Source organism: Ceratotherium simum, chromosome 4 (genome assembly GCF_057802395.1).
Source record: "Ceratotherium simum simum isolate JZ-2026a chromosome 4, ASM5780239v1, whole genome shotgun sequence".
NCBI lineage: Eukaryota > Metazoa > Chordata > Mammalia > Perissodactyla > Rhinocerotidae > Ceratotherium > Ceratotherium simum.
Window position 1 is genome coordinate 80,529,582 of NC_141903.1, and position 19,752 is coordinate 80,549,333.

The 19,752-nt window shown below is 35.6% G+C and overlaps 1 long non-coding RNA gene across 6 annotated transcripts in view; it reads right to left on the bottom strand.

The window, feature by feature from the left end:
- Window positions 1–15,653: 15,653 nt before the first annotated feature.
- LOC147917348 (uncharacterized) overlaps window positions 15,654–19,752 on the bottom strand; it is a 63,016-nt gene continuing 58,917 nt past the window's right edge. For all 6 annotated transcript variants that reach the window (XR_015552030.1, XR_015552027.1, XR_015552029.1 and 3 more), the window contains 2 exons: window positions 17,259–17,341; window positions 15,654–16,642 (listed from right to left, as the gene is read on the bottom strand). This is a non-coding gene — a long non-coding RNA (uncharacterized LOC147917348). The remainder of the gene's footprint in view (window positions 16,643–17,258; window positions 17,342–19,752) is intronic.

Here is a 19,752-nt window from a genome sequence, read left to right on the forward strand (position 1 = left end):
CAGTCTTTACAAATCTTGATTTTAAAGTCTCAGTTTCTTTAAAATTTTGGATGTAAACCCATCTGAACAAAAACTTCTTCAATTGGCTTCCATTGCTGGACAGATAATACTCCAATTACTCTGACAAGTAAATACAAAGTATACAATGAACTTGACCAGCGTTTTGATAAACATTGTTGAAGTGAAACGAAATATCTTTACGCTTTCTTTCTCTTCTGTTATTACTAGGTCTTTCTTGTAAATAAATAAACTGCATTAGTCAGTGTTGAGAAGATACTCTCTCATTTGTTAACTGGGAATGGTAAATTGAACTTAGGTGCTTTCATTTTAGAAAATTTTTTCGCTAAAATTAATTTATGTAAGCTTCTTTATATGACACTCATTTGTAAATGTTTAATGGTATAAAAATGAAAATACTTTTTGAGACCATTACTCCAGTTTATATCTGTTATGTGCTCAATTGTGTCCCCCAAATTCATATGTTGAAATTCTAACCCCAGTACCTCAGAAGGTGACTGTATTTGGAGCCTGGGTCTATAAGATATAGTTAAGGTAAAATGAGGCCATCGGAGTGGGCCCTAATCCAATATAACTGGTGTCCTTAGAAGAACAGAAGATTAGGACAGAAACACACACAGAAGAAAGATGACATGAAGACACAGGGAAGACTTTCATCTACAAGACAGAGAGAGGCCTCAGAGGAAATCAACCCTGTGGACACCTTGGTCTCAGACTTCTAGCCTCCAAAATTGTGAGAAGAATAAATTTCTGTTGTTTAAATCACCCAGTCTGTGATACTTTGTTATGCTAGCCCCGGCAAACTAATACAATATCTTAAATTTGGTAATAATATTGTCTGATAGAGTAAGAATTTCCCATGTGAGTCTTTCCTTCTACCAAAATTATCTTTAATTCTTTTTTTAATATCACCAAATTGTTACTGGCAAACTTTATGTGCATAAGTATATTAAAATTTCTTTGACAGAAAAATATTCCATAATTCAGATGTGGGACAAATCAAATCGACCTTTTCCCTCAGTTGTAAGGAATTAATGAGATCTTACTGAGTAATCCTTCGCAGACATAATTTTTACAAAACGAGGACAACATCTTCCACATTCAATCAGTTCTTAAGTCTCATAGGTTTTACTGTGTTTCTCATAAAATACAGCATTTTACTACCTTATTTTCCCTTCCAACTTTCACTATCCTAATGAATACACCAACCTCTCTTCTGGGCTCATACAATAATTTTCCAAATGTCCTCACCTCTAGACTTGCTCTACCTCCAAAATTCATTACATAGATACTAGTTAAAATTATGACGTGAAATTTTTTTCATTGCAAATTTCTTCAATAGTTTCCCATTATCTATAGAATAAAATCTAAACTCCTTTCGCAATACAGTAGCATATGCTTCATGATGGAGCTCCTGCATACTTGTTCTGCTTTGTGTCTCTCCCCAACCTCAACCCTTGTTTTACTCACTAATACTTATTACCCATAGCTCTTAGACTGTATTGGGCTTTTCTTTTTTTTTTTTATGCCTATATGTCTTTGCGTATATGTTGTTCTTACTGCCTGTAATGTTTTCCCAATTTCTCTGACCAACTTCTCATCCTTCAAGTCTTAGCTCAAATAACATCTTATATCTCAGTGTTCAAATGTGCCTTCTGTGTTTCCATGACATACTGTTCATAGCTCCTTGTCTATCTCCACACTAGATCAATGTATTTCTATATTTGTCTACTTAGTCCCTAGTATCATGCCTTCGTGGTGAAGGGACTCAATGACTATTTACTAAGTGAATACAAGAATGAAGTGGGTTATGGCATCGTAAAATTGCTCAAAACTATTCAAGAAGGCCTTACATTCACCACAAAGTTTTTATGAAAATGATCATAAAGGAGGATCATTCCAACAGGGTCAATTTCCTCCACAGGAATAATGTAATTGGGGGTTGTATTACAGAAGAAGGACATAGTACCAGGTAAATCACAGTTTTGACCCCATGGACAAAGCAAAGATATGACGATTAGAAACTGATATAATTAATAAACATTAAGTGCTAAGTTTTATAAGATGGATATACATGTTAAAGATATATTTGTAATTTAATGTAAATAAAGTAAATATAACTATTGAATAATAAATTTGACATGAAGTAACTTAGCTGAATCTTCTAAAATGGATTTAAGACTTCTTTGAAAACACATATAGTAGCAGTATCATTAAAATAAAAATTCTACAATTATATACTTGAAGTAAATTTGAAAGCAATATCAACCATTAACAAAACATTTAATGTTAAATGTCATTTTTATTTCTTTAAAATAATTTATTTTGGAATTAGTGTGGAGTGGGCCTATATCTCTTTGAAAAGCGTCTGAATTCACAAGCACAGCTGATGGAGATGTGAATTAGAAAACATATTTGAAAGCAGTTTAGCTGTACGTATTTATATTCTTCAAATTGTTCATGGTATTTGACCTACTATTTGCAATTCTGGAAGCTGATCTTAAGAAACAAATCAGACATTTAAAAATATTCATGAACAAATACATTTATTGCAGCACTATCTGAAATTCAAAAATATAAAAAATAAATAAAGGATTGGTTAAGAAAACATGGTATATCTGTTCATTGGAATATTTTTTGCAGTGAAAAATTTACAATAACATGGTGAAACATTAGTGTTATAACAGTGGAAAGCAGGATACAAAACTTTATTTACAACAAGATCACAGCAATGGTATTAAATTATGCTGAAGAACAAATGATGCCCGAAGTTAGAAGAAAGAAGGAAATGAAGATTGGAGCATAAAAAAGTGAAATAGAGACTAACAAGATAATAGAAAGGATCAATAAAACTAAGAGCTGGTTTTTTGCAAAGATAAAATTGCTAAACCTTTAGCTAGATTCACCAAGAAAAAAAGACAGAAGACTCAAATAAAGAAAATTAGAATTGAAAGAGAAGATGTTACAACTGATATCACAGAGATACAAGGAATCATAAGAGACTACTATGAACAATTATACACCAACAAATTGGACAATCTAGAAGAAATGGATAAGTTCAACCTACCAAGATTGAATCATGAATAGAAAATCTGAACAGACTGATTACTTGTAAGAAAATTGAATCAGTAATCAAAAGCTTCCCAACAAAGGAAAGTCCAGGACAGGATGGCTTCATCAGTGAATTCTACCAAACACTTAAAGAAGAATGAATACTAATCCTTCTCAAACTCTTCCAAAAAATAGAAAAGGAGGAGGGACCACTTCTAAAGTCATTTTACAAGGTGAGATTTACCCTGATATCAAACCAGACAAGGATACCACAAGAAAAGAAAATTACAGGCCAATATCCCTCATGAATATAAATGCAAAAATCCTCAACAAAATATTAGCAAGCTGAAATCAACAATACATTAAAAGGATCATACACCATGATCAAGTGGGATTTATTCCATGGATGTAAGGATGGCTCAACATTCACAATCAATGTGATACACTACATTAACAAAATGAAGGATAAGAATCATATAGTCATCTCAATAGATGAAGAAAAAGCCTTTGACAAAATTTGACGTCTATTTATGATAAAAAGTCTCAAGAAAGTGGGTATAGAGGGACTGTACCTCAATATAATAAAGGCCATTTATATGACAAGCCCACAGCTAACATCATACTCGATGGTGAAAATCTGAAAGTTTTTCCTCTAAACAAAAATGCCCACTCTTACCACTTTTATTCAACATAGTATTGGAAGTCCTAGCCAGAGCAATTAGGCAAGAAAAAGAAATAAAAGGCATCCAAATTGGAAAGAAAGGAGTAAAACTGTCACTATTTGCAGATGACATCATATTATATATAGAAAACACTAAAGACACTGTCAAAAAACTGTTAGAACTAATTAAACAAATTCAGCAAAGTTACAGAATACGAAATCAATATACAAAAATCTTTTGTGTTTCTATACACTACTAACAAACTATCAGAAAGAGAAATTAAGAAAACATTCCTATTTATAATTACATCAAAAAGAATAAAAGACCTAGGAATAAATTCAGGTGAAAGACCTGTACATTGAAAACTGTAAGACTCTGATAAAAGAAATTGAGGAAGACACAAATAAATGGAAAGATATTCCACTGTCATGGATTGAAAGAATTAATATTGTTAAAATGTCCATACTACCCAAAGCAATCTACAGATTCAATGCAATCCCTATCAAAACTCCAATGGCATTTTTCACAGAAATAGAACAAACAATCCTAAAATTTGAATGGAACCACAAGAGCCCAAACAGCCAAAGCAATCTTGAGAAAGAAGAACAAAGCTGGAGAAATCATGCTTCCTGATTTCAAATTATATAAAGTTATAAGTAATCAAAATAGTATAGTATCAGCATAAAAACAGACACTTAGATCAATGAAAGAGAATAGAGATCCCGGAAATAAACCCAAGCATATATAGTCAATTAATTTGTGACAAAGGAACCAAGAATATACAATGGGGAAAGGGCAGTCTCTTTAATAAATGGTGTTGGGAAAACTGGACAGCCACATGCAAAAGAATGAAACTGGACCACTCTCTTATACTATACACAAAAATTAACTGAAAAATAGATTAAAGACTTGAATGTAAGACCTGAAACCATAAAATTCCTAGAAGGAAACATAGGCAATAAGCTCCTTGACGTTGATCTTGGTGATGATTTTTTGAATTTGACACCAAAAGCAAAATAACAAAAATAACAAAAACAAAAGCAAAAATAAACAAATAGGACTACATTAAACTAAAAAGCTCCTGTGCAGGAAAAGAAACCATCAATAAAATGGAAGGAAATGTATGGAATGGGAGAAAATATTTGCAAATCATATATCTGACAAGGGGTTAATACCCAAAATATACAAAGAACTCATATAACTCAACAGCAAAAAAAACAAACAATCCATTAAAAAAATGGGCAGAGGATTTGAATAGACATTTTTCAAAAAAAGACATACAGATGGCCAAAAGGTACATGAAAAGGTGCTCAACATCGTTCATCATCAGGGAAATGCAAATCAAAACCACAATGAGATATCACCTCACATCTGTTAGAATGGCTATTATCGAAAAGACAAGAGATAATGAGTGTTGGTGAGGATGTTGGAAAAAAGGGAACCCTTGTGCACTGTTGGTGGGAACGTAAATTGTTGCAGCCACTTTAGAAAACAGTATGAAGGTTCCTCAAAAAATTAAAAATAGAACCACCATATGATCCAGCTAGTCCACTTCTGGGTATTTATCCAAAGAAAATGAAATGATATATGTACCTGCATGTTCACTGCAGCATAATTTGCAATAGCCAAGACATGGAAGCAACCTAAGTGCTCATCAATGGGTGAATGGATAAAGAAAATGTGGATAAAGAAAATAAAATATATATAATGGAATATTATTCAGCCATAAAAAGAAGGAAAATTTGCCATTTATGGCAACATGGATGAACCCTGAGGGCATTATGCTAAGTGAAATAAGTCAGACAGAGAAAGACAAATATGATCTTACTTATATAAGGAATCTAAAAAACAAAAAATCAAAACCAAACTCACAGATACAGAGAACAGATTTGTGGTTCCCAGAGGGAGGGGTCGGGGGGGGCGGTGGCCAAATGGGTGAAGGTGGTTAAAAGATACAAACTTTTAGTTATAAAATAAGTAAGTCAATAAGTCCTGGGGATGTAACATACAGCATCATGACTATAGTTAACACTGCATTTAAAAGTTGCTAAGGTAGTAGATCTTCAAAGATCTCTTCACAAGAAAAGAATTCTTTGTAACTATGTGTGGTGATGGATGTTAACTAGACTTAATGTGGTGATCATTTTGCAATATATACAAATATCAAATCATTATGTTGTTCACCTGAAACTAATACAATGTTACATGTCAATTATATCTCAATTAAAAAAATAATGTTGAAGAATACTGGGAGAAAATTCTTCAAAATATAAATGGTGACCATTGCTGAATTGTGAACTTTCAAGAACTTTTACCTTTTCCATTTTATATACACTATTTTTATAATTGCAAATTTATTAACATTCAAAGTTATTCCATTGGTCTTAGCAGTTTCTCAGAGTTCTAGAGGCATAATAAGTAGTTATTGTTGCTGATAGATATGTTTCTCCCACTCAAAAATGCTTTTCAGAAGTAAGGTCTCACTATCTTCTCATTTCCTCAGTTTATTCCAAGTTATAATAGTATTTACTGGTGTTGGTAGCTCTTGGGTTGGGGAGGGTACCCCACTTCATGAAAACACCGGCCATTGTCCTAACTATGCCATTGAGAAACTCTTTAAAGTGCACCTTCAAAACATCTTAGCAACTTGCTAGAATGGTACTTGAAGATAGGAAAATTGGAGATAGACTATAGTGTATATTTCCTACACTAGGCTGTCTTCTGAGTCTGGTAATAAAAATTTGAAGGTCGTGTTTCTACCCTAGACAGCAATCATAGTGAGTCTTCCTTGGGTAGGTCAGGAACAGTATATACCAGCTGTCTGTCGTTTTCTATTTCTTATATTTACTCTGCTGGTCATTCCTGGTCTTCCTCTGGGTGATTTTTATTTGTAAGGCGCAAACATGTACTCTTATTTTAACTCCTTGCTCTTCTTTTCATATTTAGTTTCAAATGGTATAGTCCTTCATTCAATCCAGGACATTTAACTATACCCTCTGAGAATAAATTGATATTTGTTCTTCCAGCAGCCCCACTGAAGTATTTTGAGTAAATGGCTTACTAAAAATATCCCATTCTTCTCTGAATCATTTTGAATGATCGTTTCTAAAGGAAGCATCTTCCTTTACTCTGGAACCACTAACTCACGTCAGATGCTTCCCTGTTTCCAGTCATTTTGAGCACCAAACCTAGGGAGCAAATTAATCAAACTCTTTATTATCTGAGGACTTTTTGGATTTATAAAAACAAAATTATGAAGAGAAATACTTTAATGCTGGTTCCTTCCAATCTCCTTCTAAGTTTTAACTTTGGTCATTTGCCTTTTTAAACCTGTTGCAACGTCTTCATACTGCCGAAACCAAACATGTACTTCAGTGTAGACACTGTAGCACTGCTGGCTTTGTTACTGGTGATTTCAATTGGAATATTTTCAAATCATCGTTTTGGCATCATGTCTACCACTTAGAGAGAGAAGATTTGGAACTGAAACAATGCCAATTAACATGCCCTCCCTGGAATGTGTTGGGTGTCCCTCACCTGACAGGCTCAGCACATTCCCATTATGTCTTTTTCTTATGGTGTCACTTGCCTGCCAGGGGGCAACACCCATACAAGTAGAAAGATTAAAATATGTACTATTTTTGGGCTCTCCAAAAATAAACTACAAAAGTACAATCTAAAAGCCTAGTGTTTTTCTCGCAGAAAAAGTACTGCATAAACATTTCCCCAGGTACCAGTGTGACACGCGAACTGACTGATGGAGGAGGTGATTTTGCCAGGATGCCAAGACTGCAAACATTTTAAAAGAAATTCTAGTGGCAGAAACAGAGATGTTAACTGGCATAGAGACATTGGAAGTATTTTATTTAGAGAAGAGCTTGTTTGCAGGAAATAGTTTATTAATTCAGGGAAGACACATCTCCAATGAGTCTGACTCACAAGGGATGTAGCTCATCATTAATGATATCATTTGAAGATATTCTTAACAACTGGTCAGTGAGAATCAAATATAAGCATATGATTCTTGAAATACCAGGAGAATTATCTGGATGTTGACCATTTTACAGGTTTTCGTAAATGAGTAAGAAGAACATCAGAAAAATGCGTTTACATTTTTTTGTATACAATTGTGGGAGAGTGCAGTAGAATACGTGGAAATAGAGGCAGAAAGCCACAGTTTTCTAATCTATGAAATAGAAATAATGATCCCTATCTTGGGACTATTTGTGGATTAAATGTAATATTATATTTATAAGTAGTTTCTCATGGGAATGTTACACTGGAACTATAATAAGGCATTTAAAGATGGCTGAATATTGGGAAATTGCTTTCACCTCATTGGGGAAAGTACTCAAAGGAACAATTAAGGATGTTTTGGAAATGAGAACAGGGACACAGTCATATTGGCTACTGAGATGTGATATATGGCTTTGTCATGAAAAACAGCCAAGAGAATTTTGCAGAGGTAGGAGAGAAAATAAGAATTAAGATTGTGAAAACGAATGAGTGGGTTGAAGTGTTAAAAGTGTTGCAAGAGATAAGAAAACCAAGCATGACTTGATAAAGAAGAAAATTTGCTGAAACACCAGGTAATCACTATCTGATCTTGACTAAAGAAAAGGATAAACAACATGAAGCAGAGCTAATTATGGAAAGAGATGGAGGATGTGATCTCTTTTATGATGTGGATTTGAGGGAGTGCATAACACAGCTCCCTGCTTGAAAATACTCACTTACTTGTCCTCAGGATTCATATTTGTTTCCCATTGCCTGTCACGTTTCTTAGCCCCTTGAATATACTAAATAAATTTTCTTGAGTAAAGAATGAATGAATGTCTTAGGTTGGTTCCCCTTTCCACATCCCCGAAGCAGACAATAAAATAAGGATTCAAGTTAAAGTAGTTTATTTGGAAGGTAATCCCTGGGAGCCCCACTAGAAGAGTGGCGGCAGTAGGACAAAAAAGGGGAAAGGAATCCAAAAAAGGGTATGTTTAATGAGCAGGTTGCCACTGTGGGCCACTGGGGCTCATTTCTACTGAGGACCTCTGACAGACAATGTAGAACTCCCATTCTTTATTAGCTGAGGGCTGCTGCCCAGGGCATCAACTCTCTATTACCTTCCTCCTGAGCATGCTCCTTTGGCAGAGAAAGCCCTCGGGCAGAGACTCCAAGATGTTTGTAGTAAGGAACTGTAGACTGTGTAAGAATGGCGATTACTGAGAACTATGAGCAGGGCACTGATGGTGTCTGCTACAGGGAGTGAGTGAGTGAATGAATGAATTACAGCTTCCTTCCCTTGGATCTGTAGGTCATTTCAGTCTTCAAATGATCAACAGTGAAATGCCATTGCCTATGTAACCATCAAGCCATATTAATGATCATATTATTTATCATTTTAGTTAACTTCTAGTAGGAAACATATTTTACAGGAAAAGACACTGATAAGGGAAAAGTCATTGATGAAATATATATAGAACATGTGGTAAAGAGTCCCTGAAGATAAATTTGTGACAGTAATGTTGCCTTTTTATCAAGATTCTGATAATAATTATTTTATGTGGTAATGTTACCCCCCAACGTGGGGCTTTCTGCTCGCCACAAGACATGCCAACAAGACGCAAGGTGGTAGGAGAAAAAGGACTTTTTATTACAGCTTGCTAGCAAGAGGGAAGATGGCTGACTCATGTCCAAAAGAACCATCTTAAGGGGGCACGAAATCTTACAGCAGTTATATAGGCCATTGGGTTGTTGGGGAGGGGGTTAGGAATGTTGACCTTCTGGTGTTACAGACAGGAGTGCCACACCAGATCTTTCAGTCTTCACTGATGATGGCTATCAGCATAGATTCTCTGTTCAGAGATCATCACATTCCTAAGAACTCAAAAAACGAAGTTATCATCTTATCGCAGCTGGGAGGTACATGCACAACCAGGGGGCGTAAAATCTACAGAGAAGTTAGATCTCCTGGAGGGTGCATATCCAGCTGGGTTAGTTTGTCAGAGCTCGTTCAAAGTTACAACAGAGTTTTTCTTTTCTACAACATGGCTTCCCTCATGTCAGTCTTGTCTTGAGCAGGTACCAGTAAGATAAATATAATTGTATCCTGGAGAAACTGTGAAACATGTAAACTTCCTTCTTCCCTCCCTCCATCCCACCTTCCTTTCTTTCTCTCCTCCCTCCCTCCCTTCTTTCTTCCCCTCCCTCCTTCCTTCCTTCCTTCCTTCCTTCCTTCCTTCCTTCCTTCTCTCCCTCCTCTCTCCTTTCCTTCCACAATAGATATAAAGTGTTAAATAGTTTCCCTCATCTTCCTGTAGGACTTGTTTTAAGAATTCAAGTGAAAGTGATTCAAAATAGAATCTTCCAATTTATAGAAAATTATGTTTGCTCCTTCTGTAATTATAGTACTTTAGAAAAGTTTCTAGCATTTCGAACATTCAACCCAATTTGATACTTGTCTGACCTTATTAGGATCCCAAGGCAAGCACAGAAGTCAGAGTTTGGCCCAATATACTCAACCAGAGGGATTAGTTGTCAAGTATGTTTCATTTACTACATTGTGAATTTTTAGTGTCCACACTCACTCTTTTCCACAAAAATTCAAGAGTAGTTATATTTAAACAGGACTGTACCCTTACAGAAAGTGCCGGTTTGGGTTATTAGGCAGTTTAAACTTTAAAGAATTAATAGATTAGAACTGAGCATTTTATTGCTGCCTGATTTTTCTTTGTCTCCGCTTGGTCGTGTAAAATATGGAATATATCCTGTTATCAAGCTCAAACATGTAACCTTTTATTCTCTGGCTATTCAAAAAAATGGGGTTTTAAAAGTACTTGAATCATGTGGTTAAGTTTTTGAATTTATTTTAATTAGATATAGCCTTAGGAAAAGTTATTAAAAATATTCTTACATATTCTTCTAGAAATTAGTTACCTAGGGTGGTTCAAATTTTATATTTTTTTCTCTTTAGCTTTTCTTTTATTTTGATGCTTGGAAATAAATATTGTATTTACTATTTGTCAAATTATCATTAAAATAGAATATTTTTCAATTATTTTTCCTTTTAACCACTTCATTCACTGAATTCTGAATCTAATATGTAATGACTACATTTTTCTGTAGATACTTTTCATTTAAATATTTAAGTTTAAATATTTTTCCATTTAATTTAATTTCATTAAATATTTTATATTTAAATTTCTCATATTTTTAAAAAATTAAATGGTCATAATTTCTTGACTTGAATCTTAAATTGGTGAAAAATTACTGTTTTCAATCTTTTTATAGTTTTATTATAATGACTATTTGTTATTAGCACATAAAACTTAGTGGTATCAGTGTCAAAGAGAGATAGTACACTCACTAATAACAGATATCATTTATGGAGTGTGTTTATACAGAGCATCTGATAAAAGCAGCTGTGGCCAGCTGTGGCTGCCTTCTTAAAGATCAGAACTCAGCCATAGTAACATGAATATTATTCAATGTATAATAATACTTACTAATACTTCTCCAGGTTATTTTGTACTTCCTTAACTTACAAGTATTAGATCATTAAAAATAACTTTTGAGTGTTTGAAAATCATTGCTACTTACAAAGAAACTTACAAGATATAGAAAGTACAGAAAAATATTTGGGCAGAGGATGTGGTTAGAAACTGTAAGAAAAAAAATAAATTAATGCTAAGACATTGTCAACCATTACCTTGTCTCAGTATTTGTTTTTTTCAAAGTAAAAGAAATCCCATGAGAGCCAGCCCTGCTGGTCTAGTGGTTCAAGTTCAACACTTACCACTTTGGCGGCCCGAGGTTCACTTCCTGGTGGTGGAACCATACCACTTGTCTGTCAGTTGCCGTGCTATGGCAGCGGCTCACATAGAAGGACTAGAGTGACTTACAACTAGGATATACAACCATGTCTTGGGGCTTTGGGGAGGAATAAAAAAAAAGGAGGAAGATTGGCAACAGATTTTAGCTCAGGGTGAACCTTTCCCTGCAAAAAAAAACAAAAAAAAAGACTTAACTGTTTAAAAAAAAGAAAAAAAATCCCATGAGATCATCACATCTGTATATACAAAATTCAATAAAACGAACTGAGCATGCTCATATAGAGACATTGGTTAGGAAGACGTTTTATGATAATTACCTTTTTTAAAGCGCAGTAAATTTTGAGGAGCCATTAAATAAATTTCCATTCTTTAAAGCAAAGTTGTCACATTACCCAGTTTGGATCATTTTGAAATTGGAGTTCTAATTGAATGAGGAAAATATAGGGAACATTTAAAAATTTTTCCATTCTTTATATTACACAAGTATTTTTTGATAACCAAATGCGTGTGCCTTATCAAAAATTTAAATTATTAAAAAAATGTATACAATGAAATTAACTTTCTACCCTGACTCCTTGTTTCAGAGCTTCCTCCCCAGAGGCAACTGATATTAATTTCATATGTGTCTTCCAGACATATCTATACAGTCACAATAATATAAGCAAAACTTCATGATTGGTTATGTATAAATAACCGTTTATCTTTATATATCCTTGGATTAGCTTATTATACACACAGTTGGTGACATTCACTTAATATCGCTTAGTCATTATTTCATAACAATAAATTACAATTCTAACTCACTTTTTAAAGTAACTATATAGTATTAAATTCTGTGGATATAATTTATTTTGTTTATTCAGTACCCTATTGTCAGATATTTAAGTTGTTTCCATGCTTTACAGCAATGAATATTTGCAGCAATCAATATATTTTTACATATGTCTTTGTATCCAGATAGATGTATTTCAAAAGAATAAATTCCTAAATGCAGTGTTGCTGTTTTTAATTTTTATAAATATTAGTTAATTTTGACAGCTATCAACCAAATTCCCTTCATATAGAGTTTTTATCAAATAATATTTTAAATTAGAAAAGTAATTTAAAGTTTATTATGTTCATTCTCTCAAAACTTAGTGTCTATACCACTCATTTTTCATTTAGCCTAGGTGACTTTATAGTTATTTATTTTATTTTTCCAAAATAGACTTAAAAGTCCTTGAACGCTTCTATAATGTCCTCCATACTTTGGTATTCCTAACACTAAGTAATAAGGCATGTACTGGGGCAAGTCCCATTTAAAACTCCTCTAACGGGTAACTTGAAATATTTGACTTTGATGCTTAATTATCAAAGTAAATGGATAATCTCAGTGTTGTTTAAATGTCCACTTACTCCTCATATTAGTAAGTTATTACAAACCCTCCATTTGAACAGAATTGGAAAATGAATAAGTAATACAAATAGTCATGTTTTACGTGGTACTACATGCGATGTTGCTTTTTTAGTGTTACTTTATTAACTTTGTTTTTGAAGACTGTAGCTGTGCATCAAACCACAAAGAATAAACAGATCTTTCTCCTTTTTCGATCTCTTGGGCACAGCAGGTCCTGAGCACCTTGCTCTAGAATGTTGCATCAGGCATTCCAAACATGAAAATAAAAACTATAAAGAGGAAATCCTCTCCTGTGGTATATGGGGGCTGGTTACCTCTTTTGCTAATAGGAAGATTAAATTACTACAAAAAAACCTGTTTGCCTGTGTTAGACAACTGCAAGCATAGCCCTGAAGACAGTACAGGCTCCTGTATTTATTTATTTTTTTTTATAATTTTTTATTTATTTATTTTTTTCCCCCAAAGCCCCAGTAGATAGTTGTATGTCATAGTTGCACATTCTTCTAGTTGCTGTATGTGGGACACCGCCACAGCATGGCCGGAGAAGCGGTGCATCGGTGCGAACCCAGGATCCGAACCCGGGCCGCCAGCAGCAGAGCGAACGCACTTAACCGCTAAGCCATGGGGCCAGCCCCAGGCTCCTGTAGAGAGAAGTGTCTCTCACATCTGAACTGTGCACTGAGTGCGCAGGTTGGTTGTAAGTTCAGTAATACCCCTGAATGATGCAAAAAGAAAGAGAAAAAAAAAGTATTACATTTTACAAGTTTTGTATACTCAAATATATTTTCTTGGTTTCAGATCCTCGGCTACTTTATTGGGTGAAAACTCCTGAATTGAAAGGGTCAAGAAGAATAATGTTGTATTTCCTTATGTCACAGGAAACACTTTTCATGGTAACTTAGATTGTCTATGAACAAACCCACTCTTTTAGACATTGATAAAGTCTTCTTTTCTTCACGTGATATTTTATACACGAACACTTCAGATGTGTTAAAGATGTGACTAATTTTAACAAATCCTTTAGATTTGTATCAACTAGTTACATAGGTATTCACAGTCTTTTGTGAATCATTGCCTTTTTGTTTAAAAAGATGGCCTATTTTGAACTTTTGTGTAGGTACATTCCTGTTTTTGTGACTAAAACAAACAAACAAACAAACTTAAGTAATGACTATCAGAAATGTGTTTGGTTTTAGTGTTCTGTTTTAGAGTGTTTTACATTTTTTTTACATTTCTGTTTTACATTATTTTAATATAAATGTGGAAATTTAGCGTTCAGTGCGGTTTTCAATAAAAATTCATAAAAAATTTCTGTTAAAAAAAGACGGTTATTTGAATAGCTTGGATTCTTTTTACTTTTATTTATTAATTTTTGGTTATCTATACCTCTTAGAGATATAAATTAATTTTTTCTTCTTTAGGATTTATTTATTTGCCTTTTCAGGTTGTGTTGCTATCTTTCTCTTCAACATAAAAATTAAAAAAAATATGTCCTACCAGAATTGTGTTGTAATTTGAGTACAAGGAGATGGACAGATGGGCAAAATGATGGGTACTGTGAAACGAACCTAAAAATGTAAATGCAGGGCCGGCCCTGTGGCTTGGTGGTTAAGTGCGCGCGCTGCGATGCTGGCGGCCCGGGTTCGGATCCCGGGTGTGCATCGAGGCACCACTTCTCCGTTCATCCTGGGGCCGAGTCCCACATGCAGCAACTAGAAGGATGTGCAGCTACGACACACAACTATCCACTGGGGCTTTGGGGGGAAAAAATAAAATAAATAAAAAAAAAAAAAAAAAAAAATCTTAAAAAAAAAAAAAATGTAAATGCAGCTTTGTTTGTAATGACAACTAATGCGACTAATTAAATATTGAAGGTTTGGTTATTGCAATAAGCTAAAAACCACTTAAAATGACTTTAAAGAAAGTCAGATCTCTCCTTGTGTAGATGCAGGCTGTATTAGACTTTGAAGACCAGACTTGGGGGTTCATATTATTTAGCGGTGATTGGGACGGAGCATCATTTTGTGATGCTCCAGGGCAAGCAGCCTCAGGTGTCGTGATGTGACACCCTGGCTCAGTAAAGTGAAATCATTCTAAATGACACCTCTGAACGACTCTGGAAAGTTAGTTTTCTAATGAGAACTTAGCTACTGAAGAAACACTTGGCTGAGTAACAACAGATCTCTCTGCCATTGCAAAGAGTAATTGCTTTTTTCTGCCAGCATTTAAAACATTTAGGAAATTTACATTTAGGAAATTATCAATATAAATAAAAATGGGGGGGGCAGAGAAGCAATGGGAAATGTGTGGTTAAAAGAGTCATTTAGCTATAATGGCCATGCCGGATGTGGGTAATATGTAGAAAAAATTTGAATGCTGTACACACAGAATTGAGGAAATTCATTTTGATACAGATGTGTCAGAATTTGTTCTGTGATACACTGGCAATTTAAAAGTGTTTCCTGAAGAGAGGGCTGTCAGATTCTGCTCTAAAGCCAATATAAAAGGACTCAGTCTCAATCATAGTTTCAGTCCTGCTTGCAGAGACCCCATAAAATAATGACCAATTAACACTCAATAAAAGTACCAAAAACAAGCACAAATACTGCTCAAAGACTTCCAAAAAACATTCATTCGTTCAATAAACATTTTTTGAGGTCCAGGAGAAATGATGAAGAACAAGACTAATAAGATCCCTAGTTTTATTAAAATTATATCCTAGTTGAGAGACATACAATAATCAAGTAAGCATATACATTCATAATGTAATTTCAGATAGTATTAAGTTCTACAGAGAATGTAAAACAGGATGATGTGATAGAATGTACCTGGTGTGCAGGTATAGTGGAGAGGGTCAACATTACTCAGGGAAGGCATCCTAGATAAGGAGACATTTGTGCTAAAGCCTGAATGATGAGAAGGAACGGGCCACATTAAGATTTGGAGGAAGGGCATTCCATGCAGAGAAACAGCAGTTGCAAAGTCCTTGCAATGGGAATGTTCAAACCGAAGAAAGCAAGCCAGCATGACGAGGGCAAAAGGGGCAGTGTAGTGGAAGATGAAGTCAGAGAGACAGTGAGGAGACCTGACTACACATGGCCTGGAAGTAATGGCAGATTAGACTTTGTTCTAAGTACAACAGGAAGCCATTGGAGAGTTATAAGCAGAGGATTAAATAACATTTATGATTAAAATGATCACTGTTTCTGAAACTAGGAAATTACCTAGTGCAGAACTGGATAAAGATTAAGTTGCAGAAAGGTAAACTTGGAAGCGGGGAGACCAGTCAGAGGTTATTGTGGCAGTGCAGATGTTTGACAGTGGTGATGGGATTAGGGTGGTAGTAATGGAGAGGGTAAAGTGACTAGATACAGGATACATTTTGGGAGCAGAGTCTACTTGCTGAGGGTTTGGATGTAGGGAATGAGGGGAAGAGAGGCATCAAATATCACTTCTGGGATTTTTCCCTGAGCAGCTGGCTGGATAGAAGCACATTTACTGAGAGAAGATTGGTGGAGACCAATTTATAAGGGAGGAAATGATAAGTTCTATTTTAGACATGTTAAATTTAAGATGCCTGTTAAGTGTCTAAGTGGATCTTGACTACGAGTCCATCTGCAGTCCCGGCAAACTCAAGCGCTCTGTGGGTAATCAGCATTGTTCTCTTGTTCTCGCTGTCCTGCATATTTCTAGATTGAGGGAACAACAGAAAAAAATTCACTTATTCATTCATTCAACAAATATTTATTAAACATCTATGCCAGAAACATTCATCCCAGGCGCTGTTCTAGCAGATGTGGACAGGGCAATAAACAAGATGGAGTTGTATTTTGCATTAAACTTTTTCCCTTTCAGGTTTAGTTTCAAGAGTGTGGGTGAAAAATGGATGACTCATTTCCGTTCTTTACGAGCTAGCACAAGGCTGGCGGTCACTTTGGTCTCTGTTGCATCACACTTCTCTGGTATTCAGTAGAAACATTCAGAAGCAGACTTAGCCTGAATGCACAATGTCACCTGCCAAAGTCCATTAGTAATGAAGACAAGTTGAATGGCACTATTTAATATACATTTCCTCCCACTTATTCATCCTATCTTTTCATTATTCTATCATTTATTATTTTGTAGAGTATTAGAATCAAATAAATGTCTTTGAGGTTGTGATGATTAATAGAAATGGTTAGATATAGAAATAATTCAGTTTAAGTCTGCCAAAGATTCACCAAAATATTTCTGAGTATTTGGTCATTGCAGACTTCTTGGAATTTCATTAGCAGCAAATTGAGGTTTCTGAAAACAAGAAATTACCTGGTGCTTTTCAATACTGAGGTGATAGATTTTGATGCCACTGCTTAATGAAGGAACAGTTTCTGTCTGTCTTCTACGGAATTCTAAACCAAAGAGAGAATCAGAGATAAAAATAACTTTCCATTTGTGCTTTAAACGGGTTCTGGTCCTAATTAAACTTCAGGCGAACCAAATTTGAGACCGTAAAATATAGTCAGCCTGATGGCTCAGCCTCGCTTAATATGCTGCACCCCCTTACTCTTCCTTAAAACTGGTTCCTCCAGTTTCCATCCAAATGATGCTATCATCAGAGTGAGTGTGCCAAACCGAGATTACTGTGTGCTGTAGTCATAGTCTGGTTTCCTGTCTGGTGAAGAAGTGTTTCATGGTGGTTTATAGCACTGGCTTTAGTCAATTAGACCAGGATTTGGATTCTGGCACTGCCATTCATTGGCTGGATGACCTTGGGCAAGACTTTTATTGTCTCTGTACCTCAATTTCCTCATCTGTGTTTATATGTGAGACTTAAATGAGCTCATGTAGGTAAAGTACCGAGCACAGGGCTTGTCAGGGGTTAGGCATTTGTTCATACACCTCAAAAATATTTGAGTGCCAGTCACTGTTCTAGGCTCTGGAATAAAGCAGACATAAATTAGACAAAGTTCGTGCCTTCATGGATCTTATATTCGGGCACTCCATAACCTCAATTTCCTTTCTAATCATTTTCTTTCTTTCCGGGATGGCTCTGGGCAAAATAATAATATAGGCAAAAAATGGGTGTTTTATCGTATTCTTCCCTTCATGTGTGTCATGGCCAGAGTCTGTGTGGCTCACCACAAGCTCCATCCATGCACCACCAAGGCTGTCCTCTGGGTAGAGCCTCCACTATGGGCCTTCCCTGCCCTGCTCCCCACCCTGCCCCATTGCCCCTCACCTGCTTATTCTGTGTCTTATTCCCTCCCTTCTCAGGCACACAAGGCAATTGATAAAGAGTGTCTCATAACTGACACAGACCTAATATATTACCCTATTGAGGGCTTTGGTTAGTTCCCCAAAATGAATCTCTAGAAGTCAACTGTAATTTGCGGAATATGACAACGGAGGGCTGTGGAGAAGCCATTGTGTCTGTTTACAAAGCACCATGTTTTGTTTATTGAACCTAGACTGTAAAATGACTTTCTTCTTCTCTTCCAACCAACTTAAATGCCATGTCCACTTCTGACCTTCCCAGTTGAAAGAAATCTCCTTCCTCTATAGCTTTCTGGCCAGTCTTCCCAGCATTCTCCACTTACTTGTTATTTATTCCTCATTTCTCTGCATCCACAGCCTTCATTAGGACGTGTGTGGATGTGTGGGCAACTAGAGCCGAGTGAGCAGTGGAGAGCTGAAACCAGGTCAGGGCCTTTCAGAGGTCCAGCAGGGCCCTTCCCTCCCTCTCTTCCTTCTTTTCATTAACATGTATTTTTAAAAAGTTAAAACTAGTTTTTAATATTATCACGTAAGAAATAATAGTTTTAATACATGAATTACAACGTAATAATTATGCTGTTTATAAAAATTATTTGTGGTTTTATTTTATTTATTTATTTATTTATTTATTTATTTATTTATTTATTTTTTGTGAGGAAGACTGGCCCTGAGCTAACATCTGTTGCCAATCTTCCTCTTTTTGCTTGAGGAAGATTGTCGCTGAGCTAACATCTGCGACAATCTTCCTCTACTTTTCACTTGGGACACTGCCACAGCATGGCTTGATGAGCAGTGTGTGGCTCTGCACCTGGGATCCGAACCCATGAACCCCAGGTTGCTGAAGCGGAGCGTGCAAACTTAACCACTATGCTACCGGCCCAGTCCCTGGGGTTTTATTTTAAAAGTAATTTGTGATACTCTCTGGGTATCTAGTAATGGGTTATTAAAGTTTTTTTATGAATAGGATCTTAAATGTATACCAGAGACTACATGTATAAAATAATTCAGAGAGATTATTAGATGCTTATTTTGAGGCCTTGTTGAGTGAGACCCAGGATGAGTGACTCTTTGGCTCCCCATGATGCGTCCTGTGTGTGCGCAGTGGTGTCAGGTGCAGATGAAATCAGTAACCAAAACATTAGCTGGATGAAAAACAAGGGAGATCACAGCAGGATGAAAAGATAGAGGGGAAGAATTCTGGAGAAGGGCTGAGGTATTTTGGGAGAATGGTACTTGTACTAGCTCAGGGCCTGACCCCCTTACCAGAAAGCTGGTCTGCAAAGAGAAGGAAGAGGACAGAGAAATTGTGCAAAGAGAAGTAGAAACCAGAAGCCATGTAAATCTTGAGAGATGAAGTGAGTTGTCTCAGTTCCTTGACTTCAATTCTCATGAATCCTGTTGGTACTTTGCTATGGATTCTGTGAATCTATAGCATTATTTGAAGCTCCCTTGCTTTATATCCTATCAGCGAGTCACTGTTTTGGGCAATGAAAAGAGTTCTGATTAGAACAATATCTGATATGTTGTTGAAAACTGATGGTCTCTT